Source organism: Schistocerca gregaria, chromosome 5, assembly GCF_023897955.1.
Source record: "Schistocerca gregaria isolate iqSchGreg1 chromosome 5, iqSchGreg1.2, whole genome shotgun sequence".
NCBI classification, from domain to species: domain Eukaryota; kingdom Metazoa; phylum Arthropoda; class Insecta; order Orthoptera; family Acrididae; genus Schistocerca; species Schistocerca gregaria.
The window spans coordinates 26,211,855-26,227,762 of record NC_064924.1 but is presented as its reverse complement, the minus strand read 5'-3'; the positions used below and the strand labels follow the sequence as shown (position 1 = coordinate 26,227,762).

General features: G+C 42.8%; 1 protein-coding gene across 2 annotated transcripts in view; it reads right to left on the bottom strand.

The window, feature by feature from the left end:
* Positions 1-15,908, bottom strand: part of LOC126272266 (uncharacterized) — a 379,755-nt gene that overhangs the window by 211,986 nt on the left and 151,861 nt on the right. The gene's annotated exons all lie outside the window — the stretch shown is intronic.

Here is a 15,908-nt window from a genome sequence, read left to right as displayed (position 1 = left end):
ATGACCCCACCATCTAAGCCTGTTCGCCCTGACTGCTACATCTATAGAGTTCAGTCCCAATTTTTCTTTGATTTCCTCATTGTGGACACCCTCCTGCCATTGTTCCCATCTACTAGTACCTGCAATCATCCTAGCTACTTTCATATCCGTAACCTCAACCTTGTTGATAAGGTTACCTGAATCCACCCAGCTTTCGCTCCCATACAACAAAGTTGGTCAAAAGATTGAACGGTGCACAGATAACTTAGTCTTGGTACTGACTTCCTTCTTGCAGAAGAGAGTAGATTGTAGCTGAGCGCTCACTGCATTAGCGTTGCTACACCTCGCTTCCAGTTCTTTCACTATGTTGCCATCTTGTGATAATATGCATCCTAAGTACTTGAAACCGTCCACCCGTTCTAACTTTGTTCCTCCTATTTGGCACTCAATCCATTTATTTTTCTTTCCCACTGACATTACTTTCGTTTTGGAGATGCTAATCTTCATACCATAGTCCTTAAATTTCTGATCTAGCTCTGAAATATTACTTTGCAAACTTTCAATCAAATCTGCCATCACAACTAAGTCATCCGCATATGCAAGACTGCTTATTTTGTGTTCACGTATCTTAATCTCACCCAGCGAGTCTATTGTTTTCAACATATGATCCATAAATAATATGAACAACAGTGGAGACAGGTTGCAGCCTTGTCTTACCCCTGAAACTACTCTGAAACATGAACTCAATTTACCGTCATCTCTAACTGTTGCTTGCAAAAGTTTGCCTCCTATTCCATAATCACGTATAACAGACAATAACTTCCTCCTAGGAACCTGGTCATATGCCTTTTCTAGATCTATAAAGCATAGATACAATTCCCTGTTCCACTCATAACACTTCTCCATTATTTGCCGTAAGCTAAAGATCTGGTCCTGACAACCTCTAAGAGGCCTAAACCCACCCTGATTTTCATCCAATTGGTCCTCAACTAATTCTCGCACTTTCCTTTCAACAATACCTGAGAAGATTTTACCCACAACGCTGATTAAAGAGATACCTCTGTAGTTGTTACAATCTTTTATGTTTCCATGTTTAAAGATTGGTGTGATTACTGCTTCTGTCCAGTCTGATGGAACCTGTCCTGACACCCAGGCCATTTCAATTATCCTGTGTAGCCATTTAAGACCTGACATTCCACTGTATTTGATGAGTTCAGACTTAATTTCATCCACCCCAGCTGCTTTATTGCATTGCAATCTACTGACCATTTTCTCCACTTCCTCAAATGTGATCCTATTTCCATCATCATTCCTATCCCATTCTACCTCGAAAACTGAAACGTTACTAATCGTATTTTCGCCTACATTGAGCAACTCTTCAAAATATTCCCTCCACCTGCCCAAGGCACCCACAGGATTCACCAGCAGTTTTCCTGACCTGTCCAAAATACTTGTCATTTCCTTCTTACCTCCCTTTCGAAGATTGCTAATTACACTCCAGAATAGTTTTCCAGCAGCTTGACCCAATCTCTCCGACCTGTTTCCAAGGTCTTCCCAAGATTTCTTCTTGGATGCTGCAATTATCTGTTTGGCTTTGTTTCTTTCTTCAACATAACTTTCTCTGTCTACCTGAGTTCAAGTTGTAGCCATTTTTGATACGCCTTCTTTTTCCTTTTACTGCCTACCTTGACTGTGTCATTCCACCAAACTGTTTGCTTCATCCTACTTTTACATACTACTGTTCCAAGACATTCTTTAGCCACTTCTAGTACTGCGTCCTTGTATCTTGTTCATTCCTTTTCCAATTACTGTAATTGACTACATTCAACTAACTGGTACCTTTCTGAGATCGCTGTTATGTACTTGCGCCTCATTTCCTTATCCTGAAGTTTCTCCACTCTTATCCTTCTACATATGGACCTGACCTCCTGCACTTTTGGCCTCACAATCCCAATTTCACTGCAGATTAAATAATGATCAGTGCCATCAAAGAATCCCCTAAATACACGTGTGTCCCTCACAGCCTTCCTGAATTCCTGATCTGTTATTATATAGTCAATGACAGATCTGGTTCCCCTGCTTTTCCAAGTATACCGGTGAATGTTCTTATGTTTAAAAAAGGAGTTTGTGGCTACTAAGCCCATACTGGCACAGAAATCCAAGAGTTGTTTCCCGTTCCTGTTGGCCTCCATATCCCCTCCAAATTTACCCATAACCTTTTCATACCCTTACGTTCGATTTCCAATCCTGGCGTTAAAATCACCCTTGAGCAGAACACTGTCCTTGTCCTTTACTCTAACAACTACATCACTCAATGCCTCATAAAAACTACCCATCTTATCTTGATCTGACCCATCACAATGTGAATATACTGACACAATCCTAATTTTCTTGCTAGACATTGTCAAATCTATCCACATCAGTCATTCGTTTACATACCTTATTGCAACTATGCTGGGTTCCATTTCCTTCCAGATGTAAAGCCCTACACCCCATTGTGCTATTCCTGCTTTGACTCCTGACAGGTAGACCTTGTATTCACCCACTTCCTCTTCTTTCTCACCCCTTACCCGAATGTCACTAACAGCTAAAACATTCAGCCCCATCTTACTTGCAGCCTCTGCCAGCTCTGCCTTCTTCCCAGAGTAGCCCCCATTGATATTAGTAGCTCCCCATCTCATTACCATTTGTTTGCCAAGTCGTATCTTAGGAGTCCCTGGTTTGTCAGTTAGAGGTGGGACTCCATCACCTCCAAAGGTCCGAGGCATTTTGCTCTGATTATTGCCAGCATCATTTAAGGTCCCATCTCCTTAAATTCCCACCTTTTTGCAGTTTCTTCGGTTTTACTCTACACTTCATAACCAATAGATTGTGGTTAGAGTCCACATCTGCCCCTGGAAATGTCTTACAATTTAAAACCTGGTTCCTAAATACCTGTCTTACCGTTATATAATCTATCTGACACCTTCCAGGATCTCCAGGCTTCTTCCATGTATACAACCTTCTTTTATGATTCTTGAACCAAGTGTTAGCTATGATTAAGTTATGGTATGTGTAAAATTCTACCAGGCGGCTTCCTCTTTCATTCCTTAACCCCATTCCATATTCACCTACTATGTTTCTTCTCTTCCTTTTCCTACTATCGAATTCCAGCCACCCATAACTATTAAATTTTGAAACTTCCTGGCAGATTAAAACTGTGTGCCCGACCGAGACTCGAACTCGGGACCTTTGCCTTTCGTGGGCAAGTGCTCTACCACCTGAGCTACCAAAGCACGACTCACGCCCGGTACTCACAGCTTCACTTCTGCCAGTATCTCGTCTCCTACCTTCCAAACTTTACAGAAGCTCTTCACTATCTGAATAATTTCTTTCATCCCATCATACACTTCATCAATCTCTTTGTCACCTGCGGAGCTAGATGGCATATAAACTTGTACTACTGTGGTAGGCATTGGCTTCGTATCTATCTTGGTCACAACAATGCGTTCACTATGCTGTTTGTACTAGCTTACCCACATTCCTACTTTTTAATTCATTATTAAACCTTGTTGTGACAGTGCCACGACATTTAACAGTGCCGCCACGACAGTACGCTCAAACAGCGATAGAGGCACTTCGCAACTCGGCTGAGCGCGGGAGCGCCACCTAGCTACGAACGGTGCCGGCCGCATGTCACGGCATGGCAGTCGAATAAGAGTTACTGAGTTGTTATCATGTAACCAGCTATTGTTTCTAAGTGAGTGTGTTTGAATATCCAAACAATTATTGGTGATTAAAGGTTATAACACTTTTTGGCGACGAGGATGGGATATTTTCACTGCGTTGTGGATTTGTGTGTTCGTGACAGGGCAGACATGGAACAGCTTATGCCAGCGCTCAATGAACAACAAACACAGCTGACGGCTGCTATTCAGGCATTGTCGACGTCGCTTACTCATCATCTGTCTTCCTCTTCTCCGCCTACATTCCCTCCTTAAGACGAGGCTGCTGAAGACTGGGAGGATTATGAGAAGCATTTGCGGCAACACTTCTTGGCTTTCAGCGTTGTCTACGCTCCTATGTGTAAGTCGTTACTTCTATCTTGGATTTCCCCACGGATCTATCAGCTGATATCTCAGTTAGCCCCTCTGCAGGAACCTGCCTCTCTGTCCTTCCAAGAAATGTGTGACTTATTGTCTAACTACTACGGAAAAAACACCCACGTCATTGCCGACCGCGTGGCGTTCTATCGGTGTTGTAAACAGCCCCATCAATCTTACCGGACTTGGGTGGCGGAACTACACGGTCTGAGTAAGAGATGTCAGTTTGTCACGGACACTCATCACGAGTCTTATGCTGATTCAATGGTTAGGGATGCTATTCTACGGCTTGCTCATGATAAAGAAGTTCCGCAACGTGCCCCACAACTGCCAAACCCAGCGTTGTCGTAAGTTCTAAGCATCACTCAATCCTTTGAAGTGCTTCACGCTGCTGGTGCGCAAATAGACGCATGGTGTGATGTAGGCGCTGTACAGTCAACTTTCGTCACGGACAATTTGCCTGTTTCACAGGAGAACAAATATGTGGTGGCGGTTCACTAGCGTAAACAACGTCGCGTTGGGCCGCAACGCTCGCAGCGAAAACAGCAACCATAGAAGCAGGTTCGTTCCGCACTTCCTTCTTGTCCACGTTGTTTCGTACAGCATGACAGGGCCCTGTGTCCAAAACGTTGGGCCACGTGTAATTCATGTAGGAAAAAAGGCCACATTGCTTCTGTGTGTCCGTCCCCTAAGGTCTTGTAATATCATCCGAAGACCAGTATCAGTTGCAAAGCGATTTAGAAAAGATTGCTGTATGGTGTGGCAGGTGGCAGTTGACGCTAAATAACGAAAAGTGTGAGGTGATCCACATGAGTTCCAAAAGAAATCCGTTGGAATTCGATTACTCGATAAGTAGTACAATTCTCAAGGCTGTCAATTCAACTAAGTACCTGGGTGTTAAAATTACGAACAACGTCAGTTGGAAGGACCACATAGATAATAATGTGGGGAAGGCGAGCCAAAGGTTGTGTTTCATTGGCAGGACACTTAGAAGATGCAACAAGTCCACTAAAGAGACAGCTTACACTACACTCGTTCGTCCTCTGTTAGAATATTGCTGCGCGGTGTGGGATCCTTACCAGGTGGGATTGACGGAGGACATCAAAAGGGTGCAAAAAAGGGCAGCTCGTTTTGTATTATCACATAATAGGGGAGAGAGTGTGGCAGATATGATACACGAGTTGGGATGGAAGTCATTACAGCAAAAACGTTTTTTGTCGCGGCGAGACCTTTTTACGAAATTTCAGTCACCAACTTTCTCTTCTGAATATGAAAATATTTTGTTGAGCCCAACCTACATAGGTAGGAATGATCATCAAAATAAAATAAGAGAAATCAGAGCTCGAACACAAAGGTTTAGGTGTTCGTTTTTCCCACGCGCTGTTCGAGAGTGGAATAGTAGAGAGATAGTATGATTGTGGTTCGATGAACCCTCTGCCAAGCACTTAAATGTGAATTGCAGAGTAGTCATGTAGATGTAGATGTAGATGTAGATGTAGATGTAGATGTAGATGTAGATGTAGATGTAGATGTTCCTGTCGACGAGGCATTGGACATGGATGTTAACTGTGTGTTTTCTCAAACAAATAAGTTGTTTGTTACTGCTCGTGTTCTGGATAAAGACATTCGCATGCAAGTGGACACTGGTTCTGCAGTAACTCTCATTAATTCTCACACGTATTTGGAGTTGGGCTCTCCTCCCTTGTCTCCAGATACGCGAAATCTGAGAACTCATAATGAACAGAAAATTCCTATCATTGGCCAGTTTGATGCTTCCACTGCCTACAAGTCTGTTGTTAGGCCCCTCACGTTTTATGTGGTGGATCATGTGGGCACTGAAAACCTGTTCGGTTATGATGCTTTCCAGTTGTTCTGGTTCTCTATTGATGATGATGTGCACCTCATATCTGAGGATATTCCATATCAACAGCTGGATGGATTGTGTTCTGAATTTTCGTTCGTGTTCTCTGCTGGTCTGGGTCGTGCCAAGGATTTTGAAGCCCACATTACTCTTAAACCTACAGCACCGCCCTTCCATCCACAATCGAATGGGGAGGTCGAGCGCCTTGTCCACACTTTCAAAAGCCAGATGAAAAAATTCCTTAGTGATTTTTCCACAGATGACGCTCTGCTGCAGTTTCTGAGTTCTTATCACTTCACGCCTCTTGGTGATCGCAGCCCTGCTGAACTCATGCATGGCCGCCAACCACGCACTCTACTGCACCTGCTACACCCTGTCAGGCCTTGTGCTGTGTCCCCTAGTGTGGGAAAATACTCAGTGGGCGCCAACGTGTGAGCACGAGGGTATGGATCTCGCCCTAAATGGATTCTACGGGTGGTCAAGGCTCTTTGCGGCCGCCGGCTTTGTGAAATACGTATGGACGACGGCATGGTTTTTCGCCATTATGACCAGATGCGCCCATGAGTGGTGGCCACGCCGGTGCCACTTCCCCTTCCTTCGCCTCCACCAGCCCGAGAAGCCAGTCCTGTAGCTGCTGCTGATCTACCGTACATGTTGATGCACCCGACGTCGCTACCGCTTCCGAGTACGCCGGAACTGGCCCCAGTCGCGCCACCGCCTTCTCCGGGACTCATCTCACTGGAGCACACCCCCAGGTCCACAACACCTATGGATGCTGCTCCGAAGTTTTCACCCATCATCTCGTCCAGGAGGCACATTCCATGCACGAGCTTCCGTCCTGGACATTTTTGACCATACTCTCGTGTCTCTCCGCGGGATCTTCTCAGGGCCTCACAAGAGGCCATGGATGTCTCCGCACTGTCGATGTCTCCAAGGAAGTGAGTGGTGTTTTTTTTTTTTTTTTTTTTTTTTTTTTTTTTTTTTTTTTTTTTTTTTTTTTTAAGGGGAGAAAAGTGTTGTGACAGTGCCATGACATTTAACAGTGCCGCCATGACAGTAAGTGCAAACAGCAATAGAGGCGCTCCGCAACTCGGCTGAGCGCGGGAGCGCCACCTAGCTACGAATGGCGCCGGCCGCATGTCACGGCACAGCAGTCGAATAAGAGATACTGAGTTGTTAACATGTAACCAGCTATTGTTTCTAAGTGAGTGTGTTTGAATATCCTCACAATTATTGGTGATTAAAGGTTATAACAAACCTACTCCTGCATTACCCCTATTTTACTTTGTATTTATAACTCTGTATTCACCTGACCAGAAGTCTTGTTCCTCCAACCACTGAACTTCACTAATTCCCACTGTATCTAACTTTAACCTATCCATTTCCGTTTTTAAATTTTCTAACCTACCTGCCCGATTAAGGGATGTGACATTCCACGTTCAGACCCGTAGGATGCCAGTTTTCTTTCTCCTGATAATAATGTCCTCCTGAGTATTCCCTGCCCGGAGATGTGAATGGGGGACTATTTTACCTCCAGAACATTTTACCCACGAGGACGCCATCATGAATTAACCATACAATAAAGCTGCATGCCCTCGGGGAAAATTATGGCTGTAGTTTCCCCTTAGTTTCAGCCGTTCACAGTACCAGCACAGCAAGGCCATTTTGGTTAGTGTTACAAGGCCAGATCAGTCAATCAGCCAGACTGTTGCCCCTGCAACTACCGAAAAGACAGCTGCCCCTCTTCAGGAACCACATGCTTGTCTGGCCTCTCAACAGATACCCCTCCATTGTGGTTGCACCTACGGTATGGCTATCTGTATCGCTGAGGCAAGCAAGCCTCCCCACCAACAGCAAGGGTCATGGTTTATGTGATATTATATCAAAACTATGTAAATGTATGCGTAAGAATTTGTTGTGGAATAGGGGAATTTATGATGAACGTCCGTGTGAGCTCGATTTTGTAAAAGGTAGCCAGAAGGGGCATTGAGGAAAGGAATTTTACTATGTTTTCATTAAATTTTATTTAGTTTCAGACCTATGGGAGTTCTAGTCAAATTACTTGTGGTAATCTGATTCGCTGACATTAGCAATACTGTGATTATAGAAGTGCTCAATATGATCTGACTAGCACAAACACCAGACAACAGGAATACAGCATTTCCCATGCGATATAGTAGGGCTTCATACCTTGGCTCTACGAGTTGATACAGTAGCTTGGTAGCACACATTTTGTGTGGTTTAAAGGAAATAACAAACTTAAAAGAAATTTTACACATTTTCGTAAAAAAGTCATGCAAGAATATTAGACGCTCGATTGCGACTTCCCATGTAGTGGAGTTATGCAGCCTTTGTGTATTAGATATTTAGCTGAATTTTTGTCAACACTGCTTTTGTTGGCAAAACCAGTAGCTAGCATAACAGAGTAAAAGGACAGACAAACTGAAACCTATCCAGGTAGGTGGACTGATTGTTTAAAAAAGAGACAAACCCATCCCACCGCAAGGTGTGGGTGGGGGTTGGAGTTGGGTGGGAGGTGGTTGTTGCTGCACCTTCGGGGGGGGGGGGGGGGGGGGGGGGGGAGGAGGAGGAGGAGGTGTAGGTGTGGGAGTAAAGGTTTTGGGGAGATTGGCTAGAGCATTTCATAGTGCCAATTTTTGTTTCCTCTCAGGTAAGATATATTAGCCCAAAGCAGTAATTTGACTGCAGTTCCTCAACATCGGCACCTTGTATGGAATAATATTCATCTCTTTAACACACTGTGAAATATCAAATACTTAAAAATTAATGTTTTATAAAATTCAGTGAAACAAAATACCAATGCGAAATTTAAAAACACATAATTGCGTGAGATCACCTAAAATTCCTGCTTTTTTCAATTTCTTACAATTCCAGGTATTACAGAAGAATCACCATCCTGACACCATCTCTCATGTCATATAAACTGTAGACTTTTGAATGGGATGCTGTAATTTTGTTAAGAGCATTTGAAAGCTGGTAAAATGAGAATTACTGTGGCTTTGCAGCAAAACATTTGAAGAAATCACACATTTATTTTTATAACGAGAATGTCATTTTTCACAAGCATTTCACTCGAATTGGACACGGTTCCTACTCCTCCTCCTGTTTCAGTATTCTGCTGCAGCTGCAACAGAACTACGACATTAGTGAGGTGACATAGTGAAAACTCTTAACAATGGATAATCCACATTGGAATGTAACAATATTCTGAGAAGGAATGTTGCTTCTCACCATATAGTGGAGATGCTAAGTCACAGATAGGCACAAAGATTTTCACACTTAAAGCTTTCGGCCAATGGCCTTTGTCAACAAACCACACACACACACACACACACACACACACACACACACACACACACACACACAGAGAGAGAGAGAGAGAGAGAGAGAGAGAGAGAGAGAGAGAGAGAGAGAGAGACGACTGCAGTTTCATGCAACTGAAACCACTGAGACAGCAGGTGTGTGTGTGTGTGTGTGTGTGTGTGTGTGTGTGTGTGTGTGTGTGTGTGTGTGTTGTTGTTGTTGTTGACAAAGGCCAAAAGCTTTAACTGTCAAAATCTTTTTGTTGTGCTTATCTGCGACTCAGCATCTCCGCTATATGGTGAGAAGCAACTTTCCTTCTCAGAATAATGTGAAAACTCTGCTTTTTTGCGGAAAGATGCAAATTTTAACAAAGCAATAAGAGATATGTGGGTGTTACTTGAAATTCACCATTGAAAAGTGACAGGCTTTCAAGTAAGAAGTTTTAGTTGTTGTTGTTGTTGTTGTTGTGGTCTTCAGTCCCGAGACTGATTTGATGCAGCTCTCCATGCTACTCTATCCTGTGCAAGCTTCTTCATCTCCCAGTACCTACTGCAACTTACATCCTTTACTGCTTGCTCAATATACAGATTGTAAATAGCCTATTGCTCTCTGTATTTTACCCCTGCCACCTTCAGAATTTGAAAGAGAGTATTCCAGTCAACATTGTCAAAAGCTGTCTCTAAGTCTACAAATGCTAAAAAAGTAGGTTTGCCTTTACTTAATCTTTCTTCTAAGGTAAGTCGTAGAGTTAGTATTGCCTCACGTGTTCCAGTACTTTTACGGAATCCAAACTGATCTTCCCCGAGGTCGGCTTCTACTAGTTTTTCCATTCGTCTGTAAAGAATTCGTGTTAGTATTTTGCAGCTATGGCTTATTAAACTAATTGTTCGGTAATTTTCACGTCTGTCAACACCTGCTTTCTTTGGGATTGGAATTATTATATTCTTCTTGAAGTCTGATGGTATTTGCCTGTTTCATACATCTTGCTCACCAGATGGTAGAGTTTTGTCAGGACCGGCTCTCCCAAGGCCGTCAGTAGTTCCAATGGAATGTTGTCTACTCCGGGGGCCTTGTATCGACTCGGTTCTGTCAGTGCTCTGTCAAACTCTTCACGCAGTATCGTATCTTCATCTACATCCTCTTCCATTTCCATAATATTGTCCTCACGTACATCGCCCTTGTATAGACCTTCTATATACTCCTTCCACCTTTCTGCTTTCCCTTCTTTGCGTAGAACTGGGTTTCCATCTGAGCTCTTGATGCTCATGCAAGTGATTCTCTTATCTCCAAAGGTCTCTTTAATCTTCCTGTAGGCAGTATATATCTTACCCCTAGTGAGATAAGCCTCTACATCCTTACATTTGTCCTCTAGCCATCCCTGCTTAGCCATTTTGCACTTCCTGTCGATCTCATTTTTGAGACGTTTGTATTCCTTTTTGCCTGCTTCATTTATTGCATTTTTTAATTTTCTCCTTTCATCAATTAAATTCAATATTTCTTCTGTTACCCAAGGATTTCTACTAGCTCTCGTCTTTTTACCTACTTGATCCTCTGCTGCCTTCACTACTTCATCCCTCAAAGCTACCCATTCTTCTTCTACTGTATTTCTTTCCCCCATTCCTGACAATTGTTCCCTTATGCTCTCCCTGAAACTTTGCACAGCCTCTGGTTCTTCCAGTTTATCCAGGTCCCATCTTTTTGCAGTTTCTTCACTTTTAATTTACAGGTCATAACCAATAGATTGTGGTCAGAGTCCATATCTGCCCCTGGAAATGTCTTACAATTTAAAACCTGGTTCCTAAATCTCTGTCTTACCATTATATAATCTATCTGATACCTTTTAGTATCTCCAGGGTTCTTCCATGTATACAACCTCCTTTCATGATTCTTAAGCCAAGTTTTAGCTATGACTAAGTTGTGCTCTGTGCAAAATTCTACCAGGCAGCTTCCTCTTTCATTTCTTAGCCCCAATCCATATCCACCTACTACGTTTCCTTCTCTTCCTTTTCCTACACTCGAATTCCAGTCACCCATGACTAATAAATTTTCATCTCCCTTCACTATCTGAATAATTTCTTTTATTTCATCATACATTTCTACAGTTTCTTCGTCATCTGCAGAGCTAGTTGGCATATAAACTTGTACTATTGTAGTAGGTGTGGGCTTCGTATCTATCTTGGCCACAATAATGCGTTCACTATGCTGTTTGTAGTAGCTTACCCACATTCCTATTTTCCTATTCATTATTAAACCTACTCCTGCATTACCCCTATTTGATTTTGTGTTTATAACCCTGTAGTCACCTGACCAGAGGTCTTGTTCCTCCTGCCACCGAACTTCACTAATTCCCACTATATCTAACTTTAACCTGTCCATCTCCCTTTTTAAATTTTCTAACCTACTTGCCCAATTAAAGGATCTGACATTCCACACTCCGATCCGTAGAACGCCAGTTTTCTTTCTCCTGATAAGGACATCCTCTTGAATAATCCCCGCCCGGAGTTACAAATGGGCGACTATGTTACCTCCGGAATATTTTACCGAAGAGGACACCATCATCATTTAATCATACAGTGAAGCTGCATGCCCTCGGGAAAAATTACGGCTCTAGTTTCCTCTTGCTTTCAGCCGTTCGCAGTTCCAGCACAGCAAGGCTGTTTTGGTTAGTGCTGCAAGGCCAGATTAGTCAATCATCCAGACTGTTGCCCTTGCAACTACTGAAAAGGCTGCTGCCCCTCTTCAGGAACCACACATTTGTCTGGCCTCTTATCAGATACCCCTCCATTGTGGTTGTACCTATGGTATGGCTTATCTGTATCGCTGAGGCACGCAAGCCTCCCTACCAACGGCAAGGTCCATGGTTCGGGGGGGGGGGGGGGGGGGGGGGGGGGAGTTTTAGTTGCTTCAAGTATGTAAGTTTTTCAATGTGGTCATTGGTCCAGTGGTTTCCTTTTAAGTTTTAGTTGCTACAATGAAACCACTGGACCAATGACCACATTGAAAAACTTATACAACTCTACTGTGAGACACACTGATTGTGAAAATTGACACATGAACTTTACGCAAACAAAAGCATAAAAGTAGGACATACAAAGAAATGGTTGAAAGATTTCTTGACATTTTCCAATTATGGACCAAAGTTTTATAAAAAAACTAAGCTACAAAATTTGAAATGAACTTTCAGACGAACATTCTTTCTTTGTGCGACTATATTACCAGCAGCTGCTTTATAACAACTGAAGGTATTTTAAATCTATCTTCGCAACAACGGTACAAGAAACAACAGTATCACACAAGGGAATACCTAAAAGACATGCAAGCAGAAGGCATTTCCGAATGTAACTGAAACTTGGATGTAACATATCATAAGTAACATCAACACCTTTTTTAATGAACTGTTTCAGATGTAAAAAGCAAGCCAGATTGTAAATACATTTCATTACAGACCATTGATGATATTTTATTTCACAATAAAGCACATTTGATGACAAAAATAAGCATGTTGTTGTAGTGGCAAAGACAGATTTAAAGTACCTTCAATAATTTCAGAATAAGCTCAGAAAGATGTAGGCCTCTCGAATGAAGCATAAAATGAGCAGGGGACGGTATTGTCCAAATCGACACTATTGTGGACATCAATCAACTGTTGCTTGCATTATGTTCTTTATTGTGGGCTGTCATCCACTATGTTATGTACATTATTTTACAGGTATTGTTCAATTTTTCTTTAGAGAAATATACAAGTACCAACAGCAACTGCCACAATTTTCTTGCAAACATTGTCCACACTTTCTTTTGAATATATTAATTACTTCCAGATTGCAAAACATACTACAGTACATAAAATGTTTATAATATGCCAGACTGTGCAACATATTTGTGGTGAGAGACCGTCACATCTCTCTAAATCTGTCGTCCATGGTCTTCAGACTGACGAACATGCATCACAATCAGGGGACGGTGGAAAAATATTGAAAATCTGCCAATTTATGCCACAAGCAATCGGACTCTGCCTCCAGACAGATCAGAGAGACTAGATCAGATGTGTGGGGGATGTACATCAGCTGGAAACGACGGCTCCCGTGCTAACCGACCCGACCTATTAGAGATACCCGCAGAACAGGCCCATTGTAGAAGTACGTACGTGTGGGGCTGGCTATTTGCACCCACAGTCACGAGACACTGATGACACGCCAACGAACCAAGATGACAGTGACTGGTCCACATGTACTCCCAGATCTGAACAAACCACTCCTCATGTCACCCTGCCACTCTCGTCGGCACCAGCCCGTCTAATGGCGAATGGTGGTGGCAGCGCCAAGTGCAAGCCGGGGGTGTGCCCGGGAGGGCAAGTACTGCAGGGAGGGGGGTGGGCGTCACTTGGCAGCCGGTGACGGCCTGATGTGTCACTGTAAAACAAACATTTCATTGCTGAAATGAGATTTTCCCTGACAATTTCTTATTGCATTTGAAATGCCCTGATGTTCTCTGACTCTTCTTTGGGCCAAATGAATGAGAGAAGGGTAACAAAACAAATACTTGTGTATCTGTGGAAAAAGAGACCGACTATACTACGAATTACACAAATAAGAAAATGTTGTTGTTGTTATTGTTGTTGTCGTCGTCTTCAGTCCTGAGACTGGTTTGATGCAGCTCTCCATGCTACTCTATCCTGTGCAAGCTTCTTCATCTCCCAGTACTTACTGCAACCTACATCCTTCTGAATCTGCTTAGTGTATTCATCTCTTGGTCTCCCTCTACGATTTTTAACCTCCACGCTGCCCTCCAATGCTAAATTTGTGGTCCCTTTTTGTTGATGTTCATCTTATATTCTCCTTTCAAGACACTGTCCATTCAGTTCAGAAGTTCTTCGAAGTCCTTTGCTGTCTCTGACAAAATTACAATGTCATCAGCGAACTTCAGAGTTTTTATTTCTACTCCATGGATTTTAATACCTACTCCAAATTTTTCTTTTGTTTCCTTTACTGCTTGCTCAATATAAGATTGAATAACATCACTCCCTTTCCAACTACTGCTGCCCTTTCATGGCCCTCCACTCTTATAACTGGCATCTGGTTTCTGTACAAATTGTAAATAGCCTTTTGCTCCCTGTATTTAACCCCTGCCACCTTAAGAATCTGAAAGAGAATATTCCAGTCAACATTGTCAAAAGCTTTATCTACATCTACAAATGCTAGAGACGTAGGTTTGCCTTTCATTAATCTATCTGCTAAGATAAGACATGTGGTCAGTATTACATCACGTGTTCTGACATTTTTACGGTATCCAAACTGATCTTCCCCGAGGTCAGCTTTGACCAGTTTTTCCATTCGTCTGTAAATAATTTGCGTTATTATTTTGCAGCTGTGACTTATCAAACTGATAGTTTGGTAATTTTCACATCTGTCAACACCTGCTTTCTTTGGGATTGGAATTATTATATTTTTCTTGAAGTCTGATGGTATTTTGCCTGTTTCTGCTCACCAGATGGTAGAGTTTTGTCAGGAGTGGCTTTCCAAAGGCCGTCAGTAGTTCCAATGGAATGTTATCTAATCCCGGGCCCTTGTTTTGACTCAGGTCTTTCAGTGCTCTGTCAAACTCTTCACGCAGTATCGTATCTCCCATTTCATCTTCATCTATATCCTCTTCCATTTCCATAATATTGTCCTGAAGTACATCGTCCTTGTATAGACCCTCTATATACTCCTTCCACCTTTCTGCTTTCCCTTAATTTGCTTCGAACTGGGTTTCCATGTGAGCTCTTGATATTCATACAATGGCTCTCTTTTCTCCAAAGGTCTCTTTAATTTTCCTGTAGGCAGTATCTATCTTACCCCTAGTGAGATAAGCCTCTACATCCTTACATTTGTCCTCTAGCCATGCCTGCTTATAACAAACCTACTCCTGCATTATCCCTATTTGATTTTGTATTTATAACCCTGTATTCACTAGTCCAAAAGTCTTGTTCCTCCTGACACCGAACTTCACTAATTCCCACTATATCTAACTTCAACCTATCCATTTCCCTTTTTAAATTTTCTAACCTACCTGCCCGATTAAGGGATGTGACATTCCAGGCTCCGATTCGTAGAACACCAGTTTTCTTTCTCCTGATAACGACATCCTCCTGAGTAGTCCCCGCCCGGAGATTCGAATGGGGGACTATTTTACCTCCGGAATATTTTACCCATGAGGAAGCCATCATCATTTAACCATACAGTAAAGCTGCATGCCCTCGCGAAAAATTACGGTCATAGTTTCCCCTTGCTTTCAGCTGTTCACAGTACCAGCACAGCAAGGCCAATTTGGTTAGTGGCCAGATCAGTCAATCATCCAGACTGCTGCCCCTGCAACTACTGAAAAGGCTGCTGCCCCTCTTCAGGAACCACACGTTTGTCTGGCCTCTCAACAGATACCCCTCCGTTGTGGTTGCACCTACGGTACGGCCATCTGTATCACTGAGGCACGCAAGCCTCCCCACCAACGGCACTGTCCATGGTTCAACAATCATTATTCATTTTGCAGTAATTCTGCACAGTATTTAGCTGTTCGTATTATTCTCCAGTGCACACATGCCAAAACACCCTGCCCCTCTCCCCCAACAACAAGGAACTGAAATAATGAAGTGACTAATTAGTATTCAATTATGTGCACAACATTTT